Source organism: Sus scrofa, chromosome 13 (genome assembly GCF_000003025.6).
Source record: "Sus scrofa isolate TJ Tabasco breed Duroc chromosome 13, Sscrofa11.1, whole genome shotgun sequence".
Classification (NCBI taxonomy): domain Eukaryota; kingdom Metazoa; phylum Chordata; class Mammalia; order Artiodactyla; family Suidae; genus Sus; species Sus scrofa.
The window spans coordinates 174482327-174506228 of NC_010455.5; the positions used below are offsets into that span (position 1 = coordinate 174482327).

Sequence of the window (23902 nt, forward strand, 5' to 3'; positions counted from 1 at the left end):
ACTCATAGAGCCAACAGCTCTGGAAAAAAAGAGACTAGCACAAATAGAAATTATACTTGGTTTTGTGGAAATATTATAATAAACAACACAGGGAGCACTTTAGGACAGGATAATTTTTCCCAGTGTCATTGGTTGTTATCTCTCTGCTGTCACTGTCCTGCACTGAAGTCCCCCAACCCCACCCCTTCCAGGATTACTATCTGAATTCTGTATATGGTTTCTCTCTTCTGAACACATCAAGTTTTTATTACCAATGATATTTCTAATGTTTTAAACATTAAGTAACTTCTGTTCATGCTGCTAGGAGACATAGAGTCTTCCTGTAGCCTTTGGCTGCTCACTACTTTAGATTTCTTATTCCCCTCTCAATATTTAGGGACTATTCCTTCTTCCATGAGTTTTTGAAGAGGCTGCAATAAAGAAAATGACCTCAAAAATTTCTAAGCTATCGATTCCTACATGGTTGGACATTTGCTAAATTTTGAGAGGGTGTGTCAAATTAGAGGATTTCAGAGATGGCCTAGGGAAAATGTAGGACCACAAGAGGCAACAACACATAACAAGCTATATTGGCTGGTGCTTGGGGGCCTATGAAAGGGGAAGTCCCCTACAAGAGACCTTCCAGAGATAGCAGCTAAAGGCCAGCACCTAGAAGGGAAATAGGGTAAAGGACTTCCAGGAGAAGAAAGGGTTTATCTGTATGGGTGATATACAGCAGTAAGGTGGGGAGTCTCTGGGTCATAGAGCTCTAAAGGGCAGAAGCAGTTTGGTGTCTTTTATAACAATAGGATTTGTCTTACCTATGTTTAATAAATGTTGGGTACAGTTTTGGGGGGTGTAATACATGTGTCTCTAAATGACCAAAAACTATGCTTACTTGAACAATATTGAAAGCATTTGAATTGTTAAGAATTTGAGTTTGGCACTCATAGGCTTTAAAGTTAACAGCATATCCTGCTGTGAAGAAGTAAAGACCGTGGGGCCATTTTAGATTAATACTCAGGGGCCAAATCTGGCCCATGTATATAGCAGAGTGTTCTGTCAAAATAAAAGTCCACACACAAACAAAATAAAATGTTCACTATAATATTTAGGGCTGGAAGATAAAGAAAGTATACCGTATATGAGCAATAAAGATAGTAAAGAATGCACTTTTTGGTTGTTTGGACAATAAAAGATGGGGTAATTGTAATGGAAATGGGGAAAAAATATGAAGATTAGTAACCAACCTAGGTGACTAAACCAAGGCACTCATTCCCTATATCCATATATCTAGAATGAGGCACTATACAGCATATAAATATTATCTCACCTACCCACTCAGTTCTGAATTCCATGTGACGCTGATTTTTTTTATCTTTATCCCAGGAATCCTGGAACATTTACTGATCATCTACAATTATACCATTATGAAATAAAAATGTCAATTTCAGCAAAAGCACAGCTAAAGAACACTCCTCAATCATGTGGGATGGGACTGGGTGTGACAGAGATTGTTATTGTTATTTACCACAAAGAATGAATCATGAGAGGAATGTAGGAGGATATTGAGGGAGAAATGCCAGTATTATGTGATCTGTGCAATTCTGATATAGTGAACTTCCTCATAATTTCTGTTAGGAACAAGATTCCTGGGTAGCTAAGGAATTTTCTGTACAGTGGAAGAAAAGCTGAAAATATGTATCTAATGGCAGATGCCACAAAGTATGGTAATACAAGGATGGCATGAGATAAAAATTCTTCCAATTATATTGAATAAGTTTAATTAACATAGCTCCAAGTGTATAGGCTTTTCAATAATATGTTTCCCATATATGAATGGTTTGTTGTGCTCTATGGCTCATGTAGAAACCCACATAGAAGAATTAAAATGTGGGCAATTTGAGTTTAGGAATATAACCATGCCTTCTTTTACATTTTAAATGAGATATAATTGGCATATAACATTATATTAGTTTCAGGTATAATACATAATGAGTGGATATTTGTGGATTTTGATAAGTAATCACAACAGGAAGTCAGGTCAATATTCATTCCCGGGCATAGTTACAAATTTTTCTTTACTTGTGATGAGAACTTTTAAGATTTACTCTTGTAGCAACTTCCAAACATGCAAACAATGTTATAACTATAGTCACCATGCTATACATTACATCCTTATGACTTGTTTTATAACCAAGCTATGCCTTCTTTGGTAAATGATTATTCTACATGTGAGATCGAGGTCAAGGTCCATTATTGGGCCCTGATAGAGGCATGTTTAAACAGGTAGTACAAAGTAACCACATATAATTTGAACTGCTCTTCTTGTAGTAAGTATTTTCTTATTAAACTATAAGTCAGACATGGCTATCATCATATATATTCTGACTCAGCAGGTTGAGAGATCAGTTAATTTGTGTTAACAGGTGGATTCTTTGTTTTTTTCTTTTTTCAGCTCTGCCTGTGGTATGTGGAAGTTCCTGGGCTAGGGATTGAACCTTTGACACAGCAGTAACCCAGCTACTACAGTGAGAACACTGGAATCTTAACCCACTGCACCACAAGGGAACTCCAACAAGTGGATTGTTAATGTAAATATTCTCATCACACTAGAAGTTGAAACCTCATTATGGCAGTTATTCATGCACAGTGGATAAATGAGAAAACAATTCAAGACTGTTTTGTAGTTTTTTAAAAAAATAATATGCTGATATGGGCTGAAACAGCACAGTTTTGTGGTAGCCTTGATGGATAGCAAGTGTGTAAAACTCTTCACTAAATAGAAGTGGAAACTGTATACAGAACTATCCTGACTGGATAGGAGACACAGGCAGGAATTATAATCAACTTTGACTAATAAGCAGTATTAAAAGTTTTGATACATTAACGGGAAATTGAAAGCAAAGATAGGATGATCTGTGGAGGTGACAATTGTAATAGGAGATACATGGATGGGGCTCTCATAATGGGCCCAGGCTTTGAAAATATTTGTGTAACATTTGAGCGCTTCCTCCACATAGCATTTGAACCAGTTAGTAAGGTGATTTGCCTCTTTTGCCAGACACCCCAGTGTTTGCTTAACAAGCTCATGATAATATAGGCCTGGTGCCAAAAGTATTGGTTCTGGCAGTGCTCAAACAATGTAGACATCCACTGAGTAAAGCTCAAGTATCTGTTGCCACCACTGAAAGCCAGTGAACCAGCACTGGAGATCTATGTCAAGTTATCAATATGACAAAATCCCTGTGGAATATCAGAGAGTCACCTGGTAGTGAAGTGATTACAGTGGACTTTTATCATCAAAAAACTGCCATGCTTCAGATAGCAACAACATCTGTATATACTCAGTGCTAAAATCAACAGCTTTGTATCCAACTTAACATTGGTGGAGCTAAAGGAATTTATGATATAGCCAAAATAAAGAAAGCAATGAGCTGACATGTATGTGTCCCATCATTATTCCATGTGCCACATCATCAGAAGCAAATGACCTTACATAATGTCAGAATAACCGATTGAAACCAGTTATGGCACCATCTGTAAGGCAATGCCCTGCAAGATTACGGAGCGTACCTGCAGGATGCAAAACATGGTTCGAATCAAACCAACACATGGTACTCTTTCTCCCATTGACAGAATACATGGACTGGGAACTATTTCAGTTAATGAGTTAATGTCAAGTTGTTGGCCCTCATCCCAGAACGATATGGTCTGATGATTTAAGGTCTCAGGAGCAAAAGGAGCCATCTTTCTACAAACAAGCATAGCAAGGGTTTTATTGTACTGGACACCTAGATTACCATATGGCTTTTTGGACTCTTCCTATCCCTGTATCAGTAGAAAAGAAAATACATTTTTATTTGGATTAGGTGACTAATTTTGTTTATTTATTTTTGCTTTTTAGGGCTGCACCTGTGGCATCTGGAAGTTCCCAGGCTGGGGGTTGAAGAGGAGCTACAGCTACTGGCCTACGCCACAGCCACAGCAATGCAGAATCTGAGCTACGTCTGTGACCTACACCACAACGCAGGGCAACACCGGATCCCCAACCCACTGAGCGAGGCAAGGGATCAAACCCGCATCCTCATGGATACTAGTCAGATTTGTTTCCACTGCACCATAATGGGAACTCTGAGGTGACTAATTTTACTTACAGAGGAGGATAAGGAAGATACCACAAAATATGTGCAAGGAAAACTGTGTCCTGAACCCTCAGGTCTTTTTATCATCTCCTAGTTGTGCCAACTCCATTGGTTAAAAATTAATGGAAGACAATACAGTAAAAATTACTATAGGCAAGACCTACTGATTTGTGCTAAAAATCAGTGAGTAAATGTTTTAGAAGAAACGGGATATTTACATATTTTAAAAAAATCTTCCCCTAAACATGGATTAATTACAAAGAGAAAATTACTTCACAGTGGAGAAATGTGGCAGACGGGACATTAACCACATGATTAAGGTTAAATCACTAATAATGAGACATATGAACAGGATGTACCCTTTAGCATGATTCATTGAGAAGAGCACATTATCTCTGTGGCATTTTTATAAAAATACAAGCCTCAATATAACTATGAGAAAATATCTTTGGAAAATGCCAGGCAAGACAAAACTGATGGACAGTCTAGAAAATATTCACATTCCATATATTACTGTTACTGTTTTAAATATAAATGTGAGAAGGAATATGCAGACCCAGGTTGAAAAACCAAAGCGTACCCATTCTGGTGGTTCATTCTGAATTCTTCTAGTTTGCTTTCTTCTATGATAGATATTTTTAAAAATGAAAAGGAAATGAATAAAAAGCAAGAAGTACATTTTCCAGATAATCTTGATCCTTGGGTGCGCAGGGACCATCCTACAATTTGAATACAGAAGGGAGCCTTTAAGAGTTGACGGCTAAAGCCTGAAACATCTTGTGATCATAATGATAGAAGTCTCTACTTCCCCTGGGTTCCTCTAGAAACATCCACTTTAAAGAGCCATAGCTGCAAAATAGTATGTAGTAGTAATATTGGTGTTTTCCAGTGTCAGAATCCTGTGGAATTGTTGGTTATTTCTTTTTTGGCTGTATGACCACCGGTTGCATTGTTTCTGCTTGTGTAAATTTGCTGTTAGAAGGATTTATTAAGAGCAATTGAAATCACTTGATAACCCAGTAGATTGATTCAAAAGGTTAAATGTGGAGGACAGTAGTGCTAAAATGATACAGCATTGTAACTAAATCAGTGTATAGTTGTAACAGCACATGGTCATATGGCTCAGAGAGAAAGGATGCAGTGAATTGAACCTGAACAGCTTGTTGTACTACTCTGACTTCACCTAGAAATTCTGTCATTACTTATACATGTGAGGCTTCTTTAGAACCAAACTCTCCTGTTGTATTATTAAAATGAAGTCTGTCCTCCTGGTTACTGGCTTTATTAGGGTGCTTTGGAGAAATAGAAAATACATATATATATATATTTGTTTCTCTACAGACATCTACTTTAAGAACCATAGTTGCAAGATAGTATGTAGTAGTGATATTGGTGTTTTCCACTGTCAAAATCCTGTGGAATTGTTGATTATTCCACAATAACCAACCATTATTGGCTACTGAGAGAGAAAGACAGAAGGAAAAAATATTTACAGATTGTGGGGGCTGCCAAATCCAAAATCAGGGCGAGCCGGCAGGCTGGGACTTCAAGACTTGGACTTGCAGTATTGATTCCTAATTCTTCAGGGCAGGCAGCCTAGAAACTTAAGAGAATGTTAAAATATTAAGGTCATATCCTTCCTCCTAGGGGAAACCTCTCAGTCTTTGCTGTTAAGGCCTTCAACTAATTGGATAAGTTCTGCCCACGTTATAGAAGGTAATCTACTTTACTCAGTGGCTATTGATTTAAATGTTAATCACACAGAAACAAGACCTTCACAACAACATCCAGATTGCCCTTTGACCAAATAACCGGGCACCTGTCTTTCTGACTTAACTGACTTCCTATATCACTGTAAGTCTGAAAAATGGGATAGCTCTTAAAATATGTTTGAGCTGATTAAAATGTAGAGAATTCCAAATATACCTAAACATTTCTGGCCTCCTCCTTTTCATATGGTAAAGAGTGAAGCTTTGGTGTTGCCTAGCATCTGTCTCTGGGAAGTAACAAAGATGATTTCCATGCAAAAGACACATTGTCAGTTTTACTATTCTTAAGGCCTTAAGAAGGAGGGCATGAAAAGGAATGTTAGAAGAAATTAACTGATTAAAATTCAAGTATAGGTACCTACGAACAGGGGATGGTCTTACCCTCAACCCTCTTGTTTTCCAGAGTGACATCACAGTATTTTAAAATAAATATAGCAGAAGTAATATAACAATCATTAACAATTTTGGGTCTTTTTTAAGATGAGGAATCAGTAGTTGATTTAAAAAAGTAAAATAAAAAAACATAAACGTTCACTCATTCATGTGAATTTAAAACACATATAGTATCAAAGCAGGTACCCAAATAAAAGAGGAAAAGACAAGAATGGTTCTTCAGCACCTAATACAGGCGAGTAGGTTGTATACGTCTTGGTTATATTCCTTTTCAGCTGAGATAGTTTTGGTTAGCTACTGCTACATAAAGCTGAGTAACAAACATACAAATCCAATCAGTAAATGCAGCATTTCTGATCTCAGCTGTGCTCATTTGTCTGCCTGAGATTGGTTGGGGTTCAGGTGTTGGAGGTTGATCTTGGCTGGGCAGTTCTGCTTAGGGAAGAAGGTCTGACTTGTATAGTATTGGCTCCTCACGGCTACCATAGGCTCAGCACAGGTCGGCTTCAAGTGTGTTCAATTGGAGAATTAGGGATAAAAAACAGCAACTAATCAGTAGGGAAGGCTTTTTTTGTGGCAACAAGAGGAGCCCAAGAAAGTGAATCCAACTCCAAGAAGATATTGAACCTCTCCTGTCTCATGTTGCACAAGGTAAATCACATGGCAAGACCAAAGTTGAGCAGTGACTGGGATGGGGGAGTGGGGAGTGCATTTTGCCACTAGGAGCTCTGAGGGGGAAGGGAATGAATTTTATTTTATAATAATCTTATCTATTCTGTTCTATCTGCTGTATTCATTTCTCTCTCACCTGCAAAACTCACTGATACTATTTCATGGTTGCCAAAAGACTCATCCAGTTACATCAGCTTGAAATCCAGGGTTTCATGATCTACATGTCTTCAGGTACTTTTTTTAGGCCTGCCACCTGCAGCATATGAAAGTTCCCAGGCTAGCAGGCTAGGGGTCCAATCGGAACTGCTGGCCTATACCACAGCCACGGCAATGGTAGAGCCCCATCTGTGGCCTATACCACAGCTCACCACAGCTCCGGGCAACTCTGGATAGTTAACCCCACTGAGCGGGACCAGGGATGGAACTCACATCTTCATGGATACTAGTTGGATTTGTTTCTGCTGAGCCATGATGGGAACTCCAGGTATTTACTTTTAAAATGAAGACCTATGATATAAAGAAACAGCTTTTCTCTGTCTCCCAAACACCTAGATATAATGCTGAAATAGGGGCAAGATAAGAGTCATGGAATGTTCTTTATGGAGAAGGGAAACATAGCAGTCACTATTTCATGGCAAGTCCAGAATCTCATTGAGGAGATGTTATCAAGTCTCCCTACCTTGGCTTTAGGAAACATATCTCGTTAGGCTTCTTACTAGTGGATTCCTAGTTCATTTTTCTCCACAGTCCATTCCTCTATTTTCTGGAGGTTTCTTTAATTATCCTACTTAGTTATATATGAAAGTGTATTTAAATAATATTTCCTTTTTTGGCAATTAAGCTGCTTTCTCACCCCACTTCTTGTTATATAGAAGTTTGGGTTCCAGAGTCTTTATTTTTTTCCAGGCTGGCAGTGTTTGTTGTCAATAAAGTTCTTTCAAAAACTTTAAAATTTTCAAGGTAGTTTAGAATGTGATTTTATTTAGAAACAGGTCTTACAGAGGTCATTAGGTTAAAATGAAGTCATTAGGTTGGACCTTTAACAACTGAAATTTCTATAAAAAGTGACACTTGACATGGAAACAGACATGCATAGAGAGCAGACCTTGAGGAGGAACAGAGAGAATGCCAGATGAAAATTGGAGATATGCTGCTACAAGTCAAAGAAAGTTTAGGGTTACCTGAAGCTGGAAGGGGCAAGGAAGGGCCCCTTTCCTATAGGTTTCTGAGGGAGCATGACTCTGCTGACACTTACTGACTTCCAGCCTCCAGAATTATGACAATTATGAGACAGTCAATTCTGTTATCCAAACTCATCTATTTGGCGATATGTTGTTATAGTGGCCCTAGTGCGTGATTAAAATGCAGTGATTTATTGAAAAAAAAAAAAGGAAATTAACATTATAATGTGATCAAGGGTACTCAAAATCTTTAGTCCCAACATGAGGTGGGTCCTCAAAAGTAAAACAAAGTTTCTATAATCCCTTAAAAATTTCCTTTTTCATTATTTTAAGTGTAATTCTCCCACTAATAACTATGACTGAAGTACTATACCATGACACTGCTCTCTAATTTTGAGATATAATCCATTTTACTAATTAAGAAAACCGGCTCTGGAGCAAAACCAACACTCACTAACTGTGTGGTCATCTGCTAGTTACTTTAGTCTTTGTCTCGGTTTCTTCATATGCAAAATTAAGCTAATAACTTTATCTTCCTCATACAATTGTGGTGAGCTTAAATGAACATATTGGGTGTTCAGTAATTGTGAATTGTTCATTGGTAATAATCATAGCATATGTTCTTAACTCCAACTTCAAAAAAGAAAAGAAAACATGAATCATAAAATTACTTAAATTTTTGATAATTGTTTTTTTTTTCATTTCCACTTGTTATTTTCATTTCTTCCTCTTTTCCAGAGGCCTTTAGTCCTATCTGACATCACCCTCACTCCTATCTTTATGTGCATTACACTGCAGTTGATTTTCTAAGGCTAATTTCTAAATCTAACTTACTCCTTTCTCCTTAACTTTATTTTCTCTGATACACATCAACACTGTTTTACATTTTCCTCTTAAAACTCAGAAGAGGCAATAAGATGCCATCAGTTAGAGTATTAGGATAGTCTTAAAGTCAGCTAAAAGGCACATGACCTACATTAAGCAGCAGAGCAAGACTGAATCCCTGTGGCAGATTTCCTAGAAAACAAACACAAAACATATGTTCACATGATACCCACTATTGTGACATGTTTCACAAAGACAGCAGTTTGATAGACTTAAAACAGTATTTCTCTCCTGGCCGCCAATACACTCTCAGCTCCAATACTAGTTATGCCATACAGAAATAGCACCCCAGATCTTCCCTCCAGTGACAATTTTTTTTTCACACCTTTAGGATATAAAGATTGTATAAAATATAAACTATAAATATAAAAAGAGGAACTTACATGATTAATTTCTCCATTCTTGTTTGTATTTTAGAGCTCACTATCTTGTTTATTTTCTACTTCTCTATTACAAATTCTGTTGTACCTTAGCTTTAGACTTTATCTGTTTGTCAGAATAGAATTTCTCTTCCTTTGCTACTCCATTAGCTTCTTGTTGTCATTTCCCTTTTCTTCCCTGTAGCTGATCAATACCATGTTCGACTGCACACGCTAGCAACTTACCTTCTTTCAGAGCCTGGCACTAAGAAAATGTGTGAGGGTACAGGATAAGCCAAACAATAACATCTTCCTCATCACCATCATCAAAAAGCATTTTGCTTGTTCCTGTCCTTTTATTTTTTTGTATTGTGGAAGACATGGCACAATGATGGCGATGTATCTGGTCACACAGAGAACTCCTTTCCATTGCCTGAAGTCATATCATGCCAGGATTTAAAAAAAAAAAGAAAGAAAAAAATCTGGTCTTCATATTTTGGACATAAAAATCAATTTATTCATTTCCTGTGTGTTTCATTGACACTGGATTCCTTATTTCTATATTACTTAAGCTCAGATGAAGCTAGTAAACTAATTGAGAGACCTGTTTCAGAGCCAAAACAAAGTGCTGCCAGTTAAATCTAACAAGCTAACTTACTACCAGTTTTATATTTACTAAGAAGTTATCACTATTTTAGTGATAACTATGACATTTTTATGATATATTCTTTCATTTTCTCTTAAAAATACCACCTTTCATCTTTTAAGTTTTAATTGTGAATATATAGACTTCCTAGTAAAATATTTTAAAATATCAATAATAAAAATACATTTTCCATTCATTCCATAAACAAATTCTATAAACAAATTCTGTCTCAAGACAAAGTATAGATATATTTAAAGAACACTTGCAAGTTTGTAAAATTGAGTAACTTACGATCTCATTGTTTTCTGGAGTAAATGTTTTTAAATTTAATACACTCCTGACAAATGAATTTGGTCACTGCATAAAAGTACTTCTCAAGTGGTACTGTAAAAAGATTTAGCTTTTTCTTTTGGATGAAAACCAGTGCTTATTGAAGAGAGATTATCTAAAGGTGAAACTTAAGTTTCTTGTTCCTCAGTGTCTGATATTTCCTTATTCAAGACAAACAGATCTACCAAAATTATAAAAACTGTGTGAAACAGTGAGATTTTATTGTCATGGAATTTATAGTTTTCTCTTTTCTTTTTCTCATCTCTAAAGCAATTTTATGTTTATCTTTTTCATTACTTTATTAGTCATTTGCTTACCACACTGCATACCTCCTTTCTCCACACCAGACGCTATGCATAGCTTCATACCTCTCCTGGGCTGACTTCTGGTGTCTACCTCAGGTTTGTTCCAGCTTCTTCATCTTAAGTAGGTTTCCTCCTTGATTTTCATTTTTTTTCTGAAATATATCCTATAGTATCTTTAAAAAAATGTGAAAAAAAAAATAACCTTTTTGTGGTCTTAAGTGTCTGAAAATGTTCCTTACTGTCCTCACACTTTGCAGTTTGGCTGAGTACAGCATTTATCACCTGACCATATTTTCCCTCATTCCTTTGAAGGAAACTTATACTGCTCAGTATTACTACCAAGAAATCTGGTGAAATACAATGACTAGTCCTTATAAGTGAACTCTTTTTTTTTTTCTTTTTTGTTTCCATTTGTTCTCTCATTTTTGGAAGCGTATATGATCCACTTGTCTTTGGAATTTTGATATTTCCTAAAAGCAAGACTAGTTATTATCTCTAATTTTTCTTGATTACCGTATAGTAAGCAGTTTTTTTTTTTTGCTGTCTTTTTAGGGCCACACCCATGGCATATGGAGGTTCCCAGGCTAGGGGTCCAATCAGAGGTATAGCTGCCAGCCTACGCCACAGCCGTAGCAACACAGATCCGAGCTGTGTCTGAAACCTACAACCACTGCTCCTGGTAACGCTGGATCCTTAACCTACTGAGCAAGGCCAGGGATCCAACCTGCATCTTCATGGATACTAGGTAGGTTCATTAACCGCTGAGCCACAGTGGGAACTTCCTAATAAGCAATTAAGTGAAACTGTGTCATACTTAAGCTGGGGAATATTTTTTGTAAATTTTTACTAATTTTTTTCTTCTCTATTCTCATATCATTGGGGAAACCAATTTACATTCATGTTACTGGGTTTCTGGAATTTTCCATCACTAGTAGTACTTATAGTTTTCATCTAATTTTACTTTTGTACTACATTTTAAGAGTATTCCTCGTTTTAATCTTTATGCCAAAAAGTCCTCCTATTGTCCCATTGCGCTAGTCCACCGTATATTGAGGCTATTTCTTATAATTGATATTTCTTCTGATAAATACTTTATTTACAGTAGATATGACAACCATATATCACCGACTACATATAAAAATAGTTTCTCATACCATTGTCCACTGCAGATCAGTTGAGGGCTCCCTGTTTCCACAGAGATAGCTTCTTTCCACTATGTGTTTAATCCATTGTTTAGAGTTCCGGAGATTCCATTAGGCCTTTTTCTTCTTTTTGGCAACAACCAAAGAGAAAGGGAGTGAAGAATCTCCAACTAGGTTTCAGGGGCCAGCTATAAATGTTGGAGTCATGGAAGAAGAAATTTTTAAGTTTCTGATTAGGACAAGCCTTCTGTGCTACTCTAAGAAATTTATATTTTTCCTGAAGGCAATGAGCCTTTGAAGTGTGTTAAGATTTTTAGCCAGCCCCATCAGTTGTGTGATTTAGAAACATGACTCTGGCTGCTCTGTAAATTATAGATCTCAGTGGAGTGAAGACAACTCTTAGGAGAATGTTGTCAAAAACCAGGTGATAAATCATGGTGTTTTGAATCACAGGAATACAGGTAAGAAGAGAAGTGAGAAGTCTGAGAAGATGGTATTACGGAAGCAACAGGGCCTGGTGATGATTGAGGGATAGTGCTGGGAAAATGAGAAGTCAAATAATACAGGCGAGTTTCTAATTTTCACTATGGGGTGGATTGTGTTTACTAAGGTAGAGAATTCTGCAAAAGAAGCACATTAGAAGAAGAACTGGGTATTGGGAGACAAATGGAGATGATCAGTAAGTCTTTGGGTTTGTAGTTTTACAGTTCTGGGCAAACATAAAGACAGAAACACAGGTTTAGAAGATATCACTTTTATTGACCTTAAAATGATAAAATCATAAATACGAATCAAAGAATATCTATTTTTCACTATATTCACAACATTTAGAAAATGATAGATTTAATGTTTTTCTTTTTACAAATAAGTATGTGAGGTTTTGGGAATGATATTTAAGATAGGAGATTTTTAAAACACTGAAATACTGATGAAGTAGTGATAAGGAAAGCTTGTTTTTAACTAGTAAATAAGCTAGTTGTTATTCGGAGAGTCAGGGATGATAGAACCCTAAGCATAAGGGTTTTTTCTTAGCAATAAAGGAAGGCTTCTTCCAGAATGATGAGAGGAAAAAACACATTTGCATAAAGACCAATAAGTTTTGAGAATTAATGCAGTTCTTACTTCATTGCACTCCTCTGTAAAGTTGAATGGAGACCAGCAAGAAAGAGTGGCAATTATGAGATTTTAAGAAGATATTGTGGAGATGAGGGAGAAGAACACATTAAGGAACGTATGCAGAGGACTCATTGTTTATTTGTGAGTAACATCAAAACAGCATTATAAGAACCAGGCTGTGGCATAAAGAGGAGATCAATCACCCTAAACAGCAAATCAAAAAAGACTAACTGTTATGTATAGCATCTGTGAGAAGCCTTAAGTAAGAGCATGGTTTCAATAAGAATAATATATGGGAGGTGTAGAATGAGAAAAGATAATCATGAATAGACAGGTGTTTTCCCAAAATGGTTCATAGATCAATGTGTAGTTAGTTTTAGCAGTTGGAAGAGAGAAGGTAGATGATCAGTTATTTTGGGGCTAGACCATCTAAATATTAAATGTCCTGATGAAGGGATGTGATGCTGCTCTATCAGTGCTGATGCTACAGATGAAAAGCAAATTGATCTTACTGGATTTGGGGGAAGAAAGAAGGAAGCACATATTAAAAGATATATTAGAAATGATTTTGGTACTTTCCCTTTTTAAAAAATAAAGATCTAATCTTCCTTGACTTTGCTCATGCATCACATAAACATTCTTATTAATTTTAACATAATTATGACCACTAGAAGAACAAAGAAAAACAAAAATGCCAGTTATTTTCTTCCAGACTCTGGGAGAATTTATTTCTACTAACAACACTCTAGTCTTAAGTAAAGGAACACCAGTGACAGTTCACACATTGATAGTTCTGTCCTGAGCAGAGCAAATCTGTAAGGAGATTTATTGTGCCTTCATACAGTGCTTAAAATACATATCAGAAACCCAGGCCTAACCAAGCCTTTCTATTATATGAATGTATCCTCTTTGAACACTGGATTGTAAGCACCTTCAGTTCTTTCTCCTAACAGTATCCTCCTCTCAAAATCCACTGAGTAACAACAAATCCCAGTAAAGAACCAAACTAGTAATAAGGAGGAACATGTAAACATGGCTGTATATCCATTAATAGAGATATTTACTTATATATATTTTTTTCCTACTGTACAACATGGTGACTCAGTTACACATACATGTATACATTCTTTTTTCTCACATTAAGTTGTTCCATCATAAGTGACTAGACAGAGATAAAGACTATAATTTAAAAGTGGTAACAGAATTATAGGGAAAAATAGCAATACGTATTAGGAAGATGGCATTTTCATAGTCTTCATTCATGCAGTAGGTATAGACAAGTTCCCACCTCAGTCCAGAATAGGGGAATCAGATTAATTCTTATGAGAAACTGGAATTGGATGAGAGCTGAGTGCATTCAGCTGTAGCTAGTTGAACTCTGAAGGAAAAGTCAACTAATGTTAAGACCATAATATACAGTGTGTTCACTGGCAAGTGTCAAACTTGGATATCACTTCTAACTTGATACTAAATAAAAGTGAGAGATGCAGGAGTCATCAGAAAAATGATGACTTCTTGAAAGAAGAAAAGGAGAACATTTCATAATTCAGAAAAAAGCATAGCTTTAAAAATGATTTAAATAAAAATATGAATACAGCTTTAAAAAACAAATTGATGTCAATACACTGCTTCCATGAAACTTGAAAGAAAAATCATAGGAATAAGTAAGAAATCACCATGAAAAACAAAACTAAACCAAAACAAATCAGGAATTCATAAGAAACTAGATATAGAATGGGTTTCAAGGGGGAAAATTCTAAATAGAGTGAAATCTACTTTGGAATAAAAAACTTCTATTGTATCCAGGATTTTTTTCTATTTTATTGTATTCTATTTATATTTTCTATTTAATCCAGATTTTTTAAAAATTATTTTTAAAAGAAACAAAAAGGATGAGAGGGGAAATATACCAGAGAACTTCCCTAAGGAAATAATGTTTTACATATGCAGCTCTGGGGCTGCATCTGATTGTAGTTTCTGAAATTGAAAAATAGTACTACTCTTAAGAAATATTCAGAAAATGAAAGACCATAGGTCCCAGTTCTTGTAATCTAGGACTCATAATGATAAAACAGATAGGTATAGAAATTACTCATGTATTTAATTTCCCTGAAAAAAATGTTTTACTGACTTTGATGGTTTTCAGAAAATGCACTGAATGTATTTTTAAATTATAGTCCTTTGTCGCCATTAGATAGTTGTAATAATTTCAAAATAAATTGAGGCATTTAAAGAAGAGGAGTGTCATTGCCAAGGGAGAAGGGGAGGGAGTGGGATGGACTGGGAATTCGGCATTAATAGATGTAAACTATTGCCTTTGTAATGGATAAGCAATGAGATCCTGCTGGGAACTATATTTAGGCACTTATGGTGGAGCATGATAATGTGAGAAAAAAGAATGTGTCTGTGTACGTATGACTGGGTCACCCTGCTATACAATAGAAAATTGACAGAACACTGTAAACCAGCTGTAATGGAAAAAAATAAAAATAAAAAAAATGTATATATATATATCCTGCTACTACCTGAAAAAAATAAATAAAAAAGAGGAGTAAAGGGTAGCATTTTATACCCAACTCTGTTATTATCTTGAGAAGTTTCCTTGGGGAAACTGAATTCTGTTAAAAAATGTCTTGGTTTTAATGTACTGCATTTTGAGAATTTCTGGCAAATCTACTTTATAACTGGATTCTCTGCTTTGTTTTCCTTTATCCTGCCAGCTGGAGTCTCTAGAGTATATTTTAATTATATTGAGGGATATCATAATCAGAATAAGAAACTCTCCAACATTGTTTTAATGATTAATTTTATAGGAAGCTTTATAAACAGAGCATTTAATTTATATAGCCTTTAATTGTAATGCCATTTATAAGCAGATAATATGGGGTATAGAAAATTTTACAGTGATAGCTTTGAAAACGTTGAAGTTATTTTAAGACCATTTCAGAGCTAATATGCACCTTTTTCCAAGGCAAAGTTTGGAAACTTGAAGGGAATGAAAATGTGTTACACATAGATACTCTGTAGTAGTTAGTTGTGTTTAGAAAGTATTGAATTATAGCATCATTGATGTTTTTCTGTAGTCCCTGAAACCTAAAACTCATATTGGTGAAAAGATTACTTTCACTGCCAAATTTTACCGCCTACTTTCCTCCATTATTAACTGACTTTTGAATAAAACATAGCAACAAATACAAACATACACACACAATCAATTTTATTGGAACATATATTTTTCATTATGTTCTGTAAGTGTTCCAGGTCTGGGAGAGGAAAATATTTCAGTGAAGGGCTTTTTCCATTTTGCCATTCATATTTCATATTAAAAGTCAAGCACCACCATATCATATGCATCACAGGGTTTTTGTTTGTTTGTTTGTCTATGCCCCTAGCGTGGAGATGCTCCCAGGCCAACGATTAAAACCATTACACAGCAGCAGTCACACCACAGCAATGACAACACCAGATCCTTAACCCACTGAGCTACCAGCAAACTATAACTACAGTATTTTTAATAAAACAATTAAAAAGTAAAAAGGTCTTTAAGCAGTAAAAAAAAATATAATGGAAGGACATGGTATGGTAGCTGGAGGGAACTGAAAGCTCCCATGAGATAATTTTACAGCACACAACCTTAAGTATTTTTATGAGATATTTGAAAAGCTACCCTCATTAAAATTTTTAAATATTCTGCAGACATATCTTGAGTAAGAACACCAGGGCTAGGGCAGAGATTATGCAGTATCTGACACACTTATGTGAAAGAGAAAAAAATTACCTGAAGAGCATATTAAAAATACAACTTTTTCAGATCTGTAGAGAATTACTGAATTAGAAATTCCAGGAGATAGACTTTGAAATATGTATATTTAAATAGTAATCTAGATGACCTTATCTGAATAAGCAGCATCTAAAACTAGCATTGGATTTATGTATGAAGAGCTATAGAACAATGACATGGCTTTTAAGGTTGCTATAGATTTTAAGTAAGATATCAGATTTACTTGATAAATTTAAGTTAATTTTTTAAAAAACTCACTAATCAGAGATCTATGACTCTATGACTTTAGTAAGAGGAAATCCTTTCTTACCAATTTAGTTACTTTTTAGAGTAAAAAATACCAAATATCATGTCTAAGAATTGTATTCCAGGAATATTTTAACAGGGAAAAACAAAAATTAATATAAATGCCTGTTGTAATTAGATACACATATATTACAATAAATATGAGTGTAGAATATTATGGGGTCATTAAATTGATGGTGTAGAAAGTAACTCATTGAAGTGGAAATGCAAAATTAGAAGCAGATTACAGAAGAGTATATAGTATGATATTTTTTATAGAATTCAGTAGAAATTATAGTAAAAATCTATAGAAAAAAGTAAACTAAGTTCAATGAGAGTATTCTGTGACTGGTTGAGTTTTTTTAATTTTGCTTATTTGCATATAAACAAATTCTTTGTGTGTCTGTGTTTATATGTATTACTTAAATAAACATTACAAGAAAATCATTAATGTCAAAAATAATTGCAAGCCCTTAGTATATGCTTGCAACTGTTGTAATTGCCATATATATATATATATAAAATCCCATATATTTATATATAACTTCTTCAACAACATAGACTCCAAAACATGTTATTTTTATTACCTTCTCTTTTTTCTGTGATTTTTATTTTTTCCATTATAGTTGGTTCTGCCAATTTCTATATTACCTCATTTCTTCATCTCACCATCCCTCTTGCATCTCATACAGTCATATGGCAAAGCTTTTCTTTTTCCTAATTGGCTCTGTTGCACAATGAGGAGTCCAACTGCCTAAGATGACTATTTAATATTACTTTAGTTTTATATGCTTTCTTTTATATTTCTAATTATTTTGTTTTATTATAACACTTTACCCAGACGTGTACATTACTAAATGAAAGCAGCAAATCTGAAAGGCTACACTGTAAACGATTCCAACTACATGACATTATGGAGAAGTCAAAACAACAGACAGTAAAAAATAAAATCAGTAATTTCTAGGGCTCCAGGGTTGGAGGAAGGGTGGGTGGAGAAAGGATGAATAAATGGAGCACAAGGGATATTCTGAGCAGAGGAACTCTTCCTCAACAGTATGTTACTGTTATGGCAGATACATGACATTATGCATTAGTCAAAACCTATGCACCTAATTATGCAATACAAAGACTGGACCCTAGAAGTTCCCATCGTGGCACAGTGGTTAACAAATCTGACTAGGAACCATGAGGTTGTGGGTTCCATCCCTGACCTTGCTCAGTGGGCTAAGGATCTGGCTTTGCCGTGAGCTGTGGTGTAGATTGCAGACACGGCTCGTATCCCCCGTTGCTGTGGCTCTGGTGTAGGCTAGCGGCTACAGCTCCGATTAGACCCCTAGCCTGGGAACCTCCATATGCTGCCGAAGCAGCCCTAGAAAAAAGGCAAAAAGACAAACAAACAAAAAAGAATGGACCCTAATATAAGTTATGAGCTTTACTTAGTAATAATGTATCACTATAGGTTCATCATTTGTAACAAATGTACCACAGGAGTGAAAGATGTTAATAATAGGGGAAATTGTGTCCCCAAAGAATTTAGGGTGAAAGGGTGGGAATGGAGAGAGGGGCTATATGGAAACTTTCTTTTTACTTTCTCCTCATATTTTGAACACCTAAGCCTTCTCTAAAAAATAGTCTATTAATAATAAAACTCAATTCATCATGTTTTAAAAAATTGGATGTTATTCTTTAAGAAACTTTTCAAAACTCCATACCTAGAAACAAAGCCACTGATAAATTTATTTAGTTTTTCCTTTTTTTTAATTTTAGGGGCCCACACACAGCATATGGAAGTTCCCAGGCTAGGGGAAGAATTAGAGCTGCAGCCATCAGCCTATACCACAACAGTGTCAGATCCTACCTGCTTCTGCAACCCTCACTGCAGCTTATGGCAACAGTGGGTCTTTAACCCACTGATCTGGGCCAAGAATCAAACCAGTATCCTCATGTGTAACTACTCAGGTTCATTACTGTTGAGCTACAATGGGAACTTCCATTTTGCACTAAATGTAATTATTAACCTAGGAAGAGACTAGCATAGACTAACCATTCCTTAATTAAAGCTATTTTACTTTGTATGATTTGTCAAAATGATATCCAAGAGAAAAGGAATAACATTCAAAACATCATCAATAAGCACCATGATCAAAAGATTTTGTATCCTGAGATATAAAAGTCATTTAAATATCTTGGTGACATTGTTTTGTAATACAAGTAATTTTTTGGAATTCAGGAAGATTTGGACAGAATTCTGCTGTTGTTAAAAATACAAAGTTATCTTGTATTATATTTTCAGGAGTATACTGTCTTCATATGTGAAAAGAGTAGCTTGTGTTATCTACAGGGTCTTATTCATCTTTCCATTCTATTGCTGTGTGATTATACAATTGTACTTCCTAATGAGGAGCTTGTGACTGTGTGTGCTGAAACAGTTCATGCAAATGAATTCTTAAGAATCAGAGGCCCTGTTTTCATGCAAATAAACCAAGTCATGAACAATAGAGTAGAGCAAAATTAGGAGCGATATTAATTTGCCAACTGTTTAACTTCATTTCTGAGAATTTCTCTAAATATGAAAAGAAAATTTGAAGGCATGAAAAAATAACAGTTGTTATCCTGACTGACAAGTCATTTTCATTACCCAAATATGAATTTCAGTATTTATGAGCATATGGAAATTTCTGAGATAATATGATAAATGGGTAATTTTATCAGACCACATAGAAAAGAAGATTTGGAATAATTAATTTAGGTGATTATTTTGAAAGCTTATCAATTAACTGGAGCTATGCTTGTTCCTTTGTTAGAAGATCATTGGTGAAGTATAGACCCCAAGGTCTTTTAAAAATTGTTTTTCATCTTTTTCATTTGTTGTGCAATTTATGAAATAGAATTATTTCCTTTTAGGTATGATTATACAAAAACTAGTTTTCAAACTTTCTATTGTATTTTCAACTCTGTTCATCTTTAACACTAATACTTAAGATCATATAGCTGATCCGAGAGGCCAAGGTCAACACACCATTATAAATAATTAAAATATTTTAAAATCTGTAACATATTAAAATTATCTATTCTATATTTCTTAATAATTAATTTTCAATTTTATATTATCAAATGTTAACACTAAGACCATTGATAACCACTTTTCCTTTTAAATTCATTTTGATTATTCTATGGTGCATATATTTTGGTTTTGGATTACTTCAAAAGTTCATTTAAGATAAAAATAGTTATATTCTTCATAATGCTATGAGGGTATAAGTATTCTAAGTGTTTCATTTTAAGATTTTTGTTTTATTACTTAGAGGTCTTTGCAAAATGAAGGACAGATAAAGTAAGTCAGTTTCATAGGAGACTGATTAATGAAGCACATGCCTGTTTTTCAGTGTGCAGTGGGCCATATTGCCCAATTAATTTTGAGTGGATCATAAGAAATTCTGTCCTAGTGGGCTTGAGTATATCTACTCAGAAAAACAAATGATAGATTACATTGTTATATGGAGAGCACTGAATTGGAACAAAGGGAATTTAATATTCTTTAAGAAATATTTCTATCATGCTGTAATACCAAAATGAATTTCCCTTATGCCCTCTAGGGAATTTCCTGTCTGAATACTTGGGACAAATCATGCAGAATCCAATTATTTCTCTTTTGAAGGATGCTAGGAATACGCAGATAAATTTTCACTATCTAGCCCTGTTTGCAGTATTCTTTCAATGCAAAGAAAATTTCTGCCATTAAAAAAAAAAAAATCTATTGCAGGTTACAGCGATTTAGATTGCATATGTTTTACCTAAATCATGGAGTGGTATCTCTTTGAAACTGCATTGGGATAGATCTGAGGAGTCCTGGTGATTTGGAGAAAATAATTTAGCTTCATGAACTTTATTATATTAAGTTCTCATGTACATTTCCTTTTAAAGTATCTACAGATGAGTAATAGATTTTTTCTTCCATTTTTATCTATTTCCAAGTTATTATTTCATGATCTTATCCCTAAAATCTGGAGTATTCCTCTTTGCAGACATTTGCCATTTTTCAGCAAACACAAATCTTATGCCAGTCCTTGGTGATCTCTCTTGCCTCAGTCAGCCACTTATGGTTTATATCACTCAGTTGGCCCTGGATCATGCCATTAGTCATTTTGTGCAGTTTTCTTTCCTTGAATCATCAGGGTGTTTTAAACTATTCGATAGCAGGGTTCATGCTGACATTGAATTCAGAGGAGAGAGAATGTCATGGATAAGGATAATGAAGAAAGATTTCACATATAAGTCTGTACTTAAACTAGATCTTAGGAAATTTATGTAGGCAGAAAGGAAGAAAGAAGTTAACCTGGCTGCTGGAATGAATGCAACAAAGACGCAAAAATGGTGACAAGGATGTGGGGATATCACTGTTGTTTAACCAGCTTATGAGCATATGTAGGTTTCAACTAAAATGATGGTATCAGTAATGGAAAAAAAGAGATTTATGCAAAATTGAATTTGTAGGAAGAATCTTTAAATTCTCATAGGAGGGTTTGTATCACCTACCATCCATGATATAGTTCAGCTCTCAGATTTGGCATCCCATGGTTTTGGCAACTCATCAAATACTAGCAGTATTGTCAAAACAAGACACAAATCAAGTAAAACAAATTCAAAGGATATTGACTCATCAAACAGAATCCTTGCTTATTAGTCTAATGATAAGTCACTAGGTTTAAGCAATATAACCCTATTCACTAGAGTGAATCATAAGAAACTCGTTCTAGAGTTGAAAACAAATGATAAACATTATATTAATTTAACTTTATATTGTGACTTTACTGTGTGCTTCATAATCTCAGATCTAAAAACAAATTAATTTTTGGATTTGCTTTAATGCACAAATTTATGTATATACTTGCATTTAAAATATTATTCCTAAGAGAGTAGGGAAATTTGCAACAGAAGAATTGGATAGTTTTCATCAAGGTTTATTTCACCAAGAAATAATACTTGATTCCTGATTAAACTTGGCTGAACACTCAATATTTGAAATCAAGGTGATCATTTTTGAAAGATAACCCTATAATATTAAATAGAGCTTAGAGCTAGAAATACTGGCAGCCCTCTGATTTGTTTTACTAGGCATGCTCTTGGTCATGGGTTTCTCTTGCAGTCAGCAGTGCTCATAGGCAACACATGTGAATGCCTTGCTGAGGATTTTCCTCACTTACATAGGTTTTCTTTATCAGGTACTTCAAACGACTTCTAACCTAAATGTAGCATTTCTAGTTTTATTTTTCCATAAATAAAAATCTCTGGGAATTTCATTCTTCGTTTTTGTTCTATCCGTTGAAGTCTTAATCAAATTGCTTTTGAGGAAAACAGTATCCTTACTGATGAATAAATCCATGGGTTTTGTCTCTCTAGAAATGAGACGGATATATACACACATACACATGTATTAGGTTTTTGAATATTAAGAGATGTTTATTATTTCAAACCGTATATTAGACTATAAAAGCAACTTACTCTAGCAATATGCTATAACTCTATTCTCTGTATTAGTTAGAGTGTATAATTTTTAATTTACATTTTAACCATTACCTAAATGTTCAGCTAAAGAAAACTAATGCCTGCTGTTAATTATACCAGGACCCCTGCTTTATGTGGCTCTTAGATAAATATATATTAAGAGATTTTTTTTCTATCAGTATTTTAGGAGATTTTAGCAAACATTGCTTTCCAAAATTATTTCAGGAGACGGACATTAAAACCCCTTAAACTCATTTGGAAAATATATATTTTAACTAAGTGTTTAAGACAACACTACTGCTCGCATACCAAGCATCGATTATTCCCATTTTTAATTTTTTCTACTACAACTTCCTATCCTCCCACATTAATATGAATAGAATAGGATAGCAGAGGAGTTTCCTGGTGGCGTAGTGTTTAAGGATCCAGTGTTGTCACTCTGTGGCTCAGGTCACTGCTGTAGCTTGGGGATGATCCCTGACCTGGGAACTTCTGTATATAATGGGCATGGCCAAAAAAAAAAAAAAAAAAAAAAAAAGAGAATAGAATAGCAGAATACAGGGTGTGTGTGTGTGTATGTGGAAAGGGATGGTGGTATATGTATTGATGGAAGTAATCTGATCAGGAAAGAACATCACCTCTGCCACTCACAGCTAAGGTTGACATTTTGTTTTTGCAGACTGGTTTTACATACTGGAAATTTTTTAAAGATTCAGGCAAGGGGTATAAAGGCAATCAGCAGAAAATACTGTCATTAAATTAGAAGAAAAGATAAATAGAAGTCTGTATGAAAATAACTAGGCAATCACACCACTATTCTGCTTTAAGACAATTATCACCTAATGAAGGAAAAAGTTAAGTCTGTGTGACACCCTTATTAACATTAGGCCTTTGATGATTGATGTTGTGTGTCAATAACCAGGTTTTTGGAAGTCTTCCACATATATAAATAAAAATTTTCAAAGAATATCTCTTATTCTATACATGCGAAAAACAGGTTTTTATTCATAATGATCATCAAAGACATTTATCTCTAGAATATTTTGCTTGTTTAACTTATTTGTACTTTGGATTGTTGCCATCTTTAAAAAGTTTCAAAAGAACCATACGAAATACTTGGATGTAATTACTATGCAAATGTCATTTTTCATTATATTATGATGTCATTTTTAGCTACTTTTTATGGTAATTTCACATATTCAAAAGTAAAGAGGACAGTATTAGGAATTTTCAAATATCATCTAGTTTCACTCAATCTAACTAATGGCGAATCTCATTTTATTTATAACTTCTTTTGTTTTTTCCCCTGTTGAATTATGTTTAAAAATATATTAATCATTATTACAAATATATACAAATTATGTATAAACATTGATACAAATAGTATACTGTATATCATTTATATGTAA

General features: G+C 34.7%; 1 long non-coding RNA gene across 1 annotated transcript in view; it reads left to right on the top strand.

Moving 5' to 3' along the window:
• LOC110256461 overlaps positions 6424-23902 on the top strand; it is a 277952-nt gene continuing 260473 nt past the window's right edge. Inside the window, exon 1 of the long non-coding RNA XR_002338002.1 lies at positions 6424-6937. This is a non-coding gene — a long non-coding RNA (uncharacterized LOC110256461). The remainder of the gene's footprint in view (positions 6938-23902) is intronic.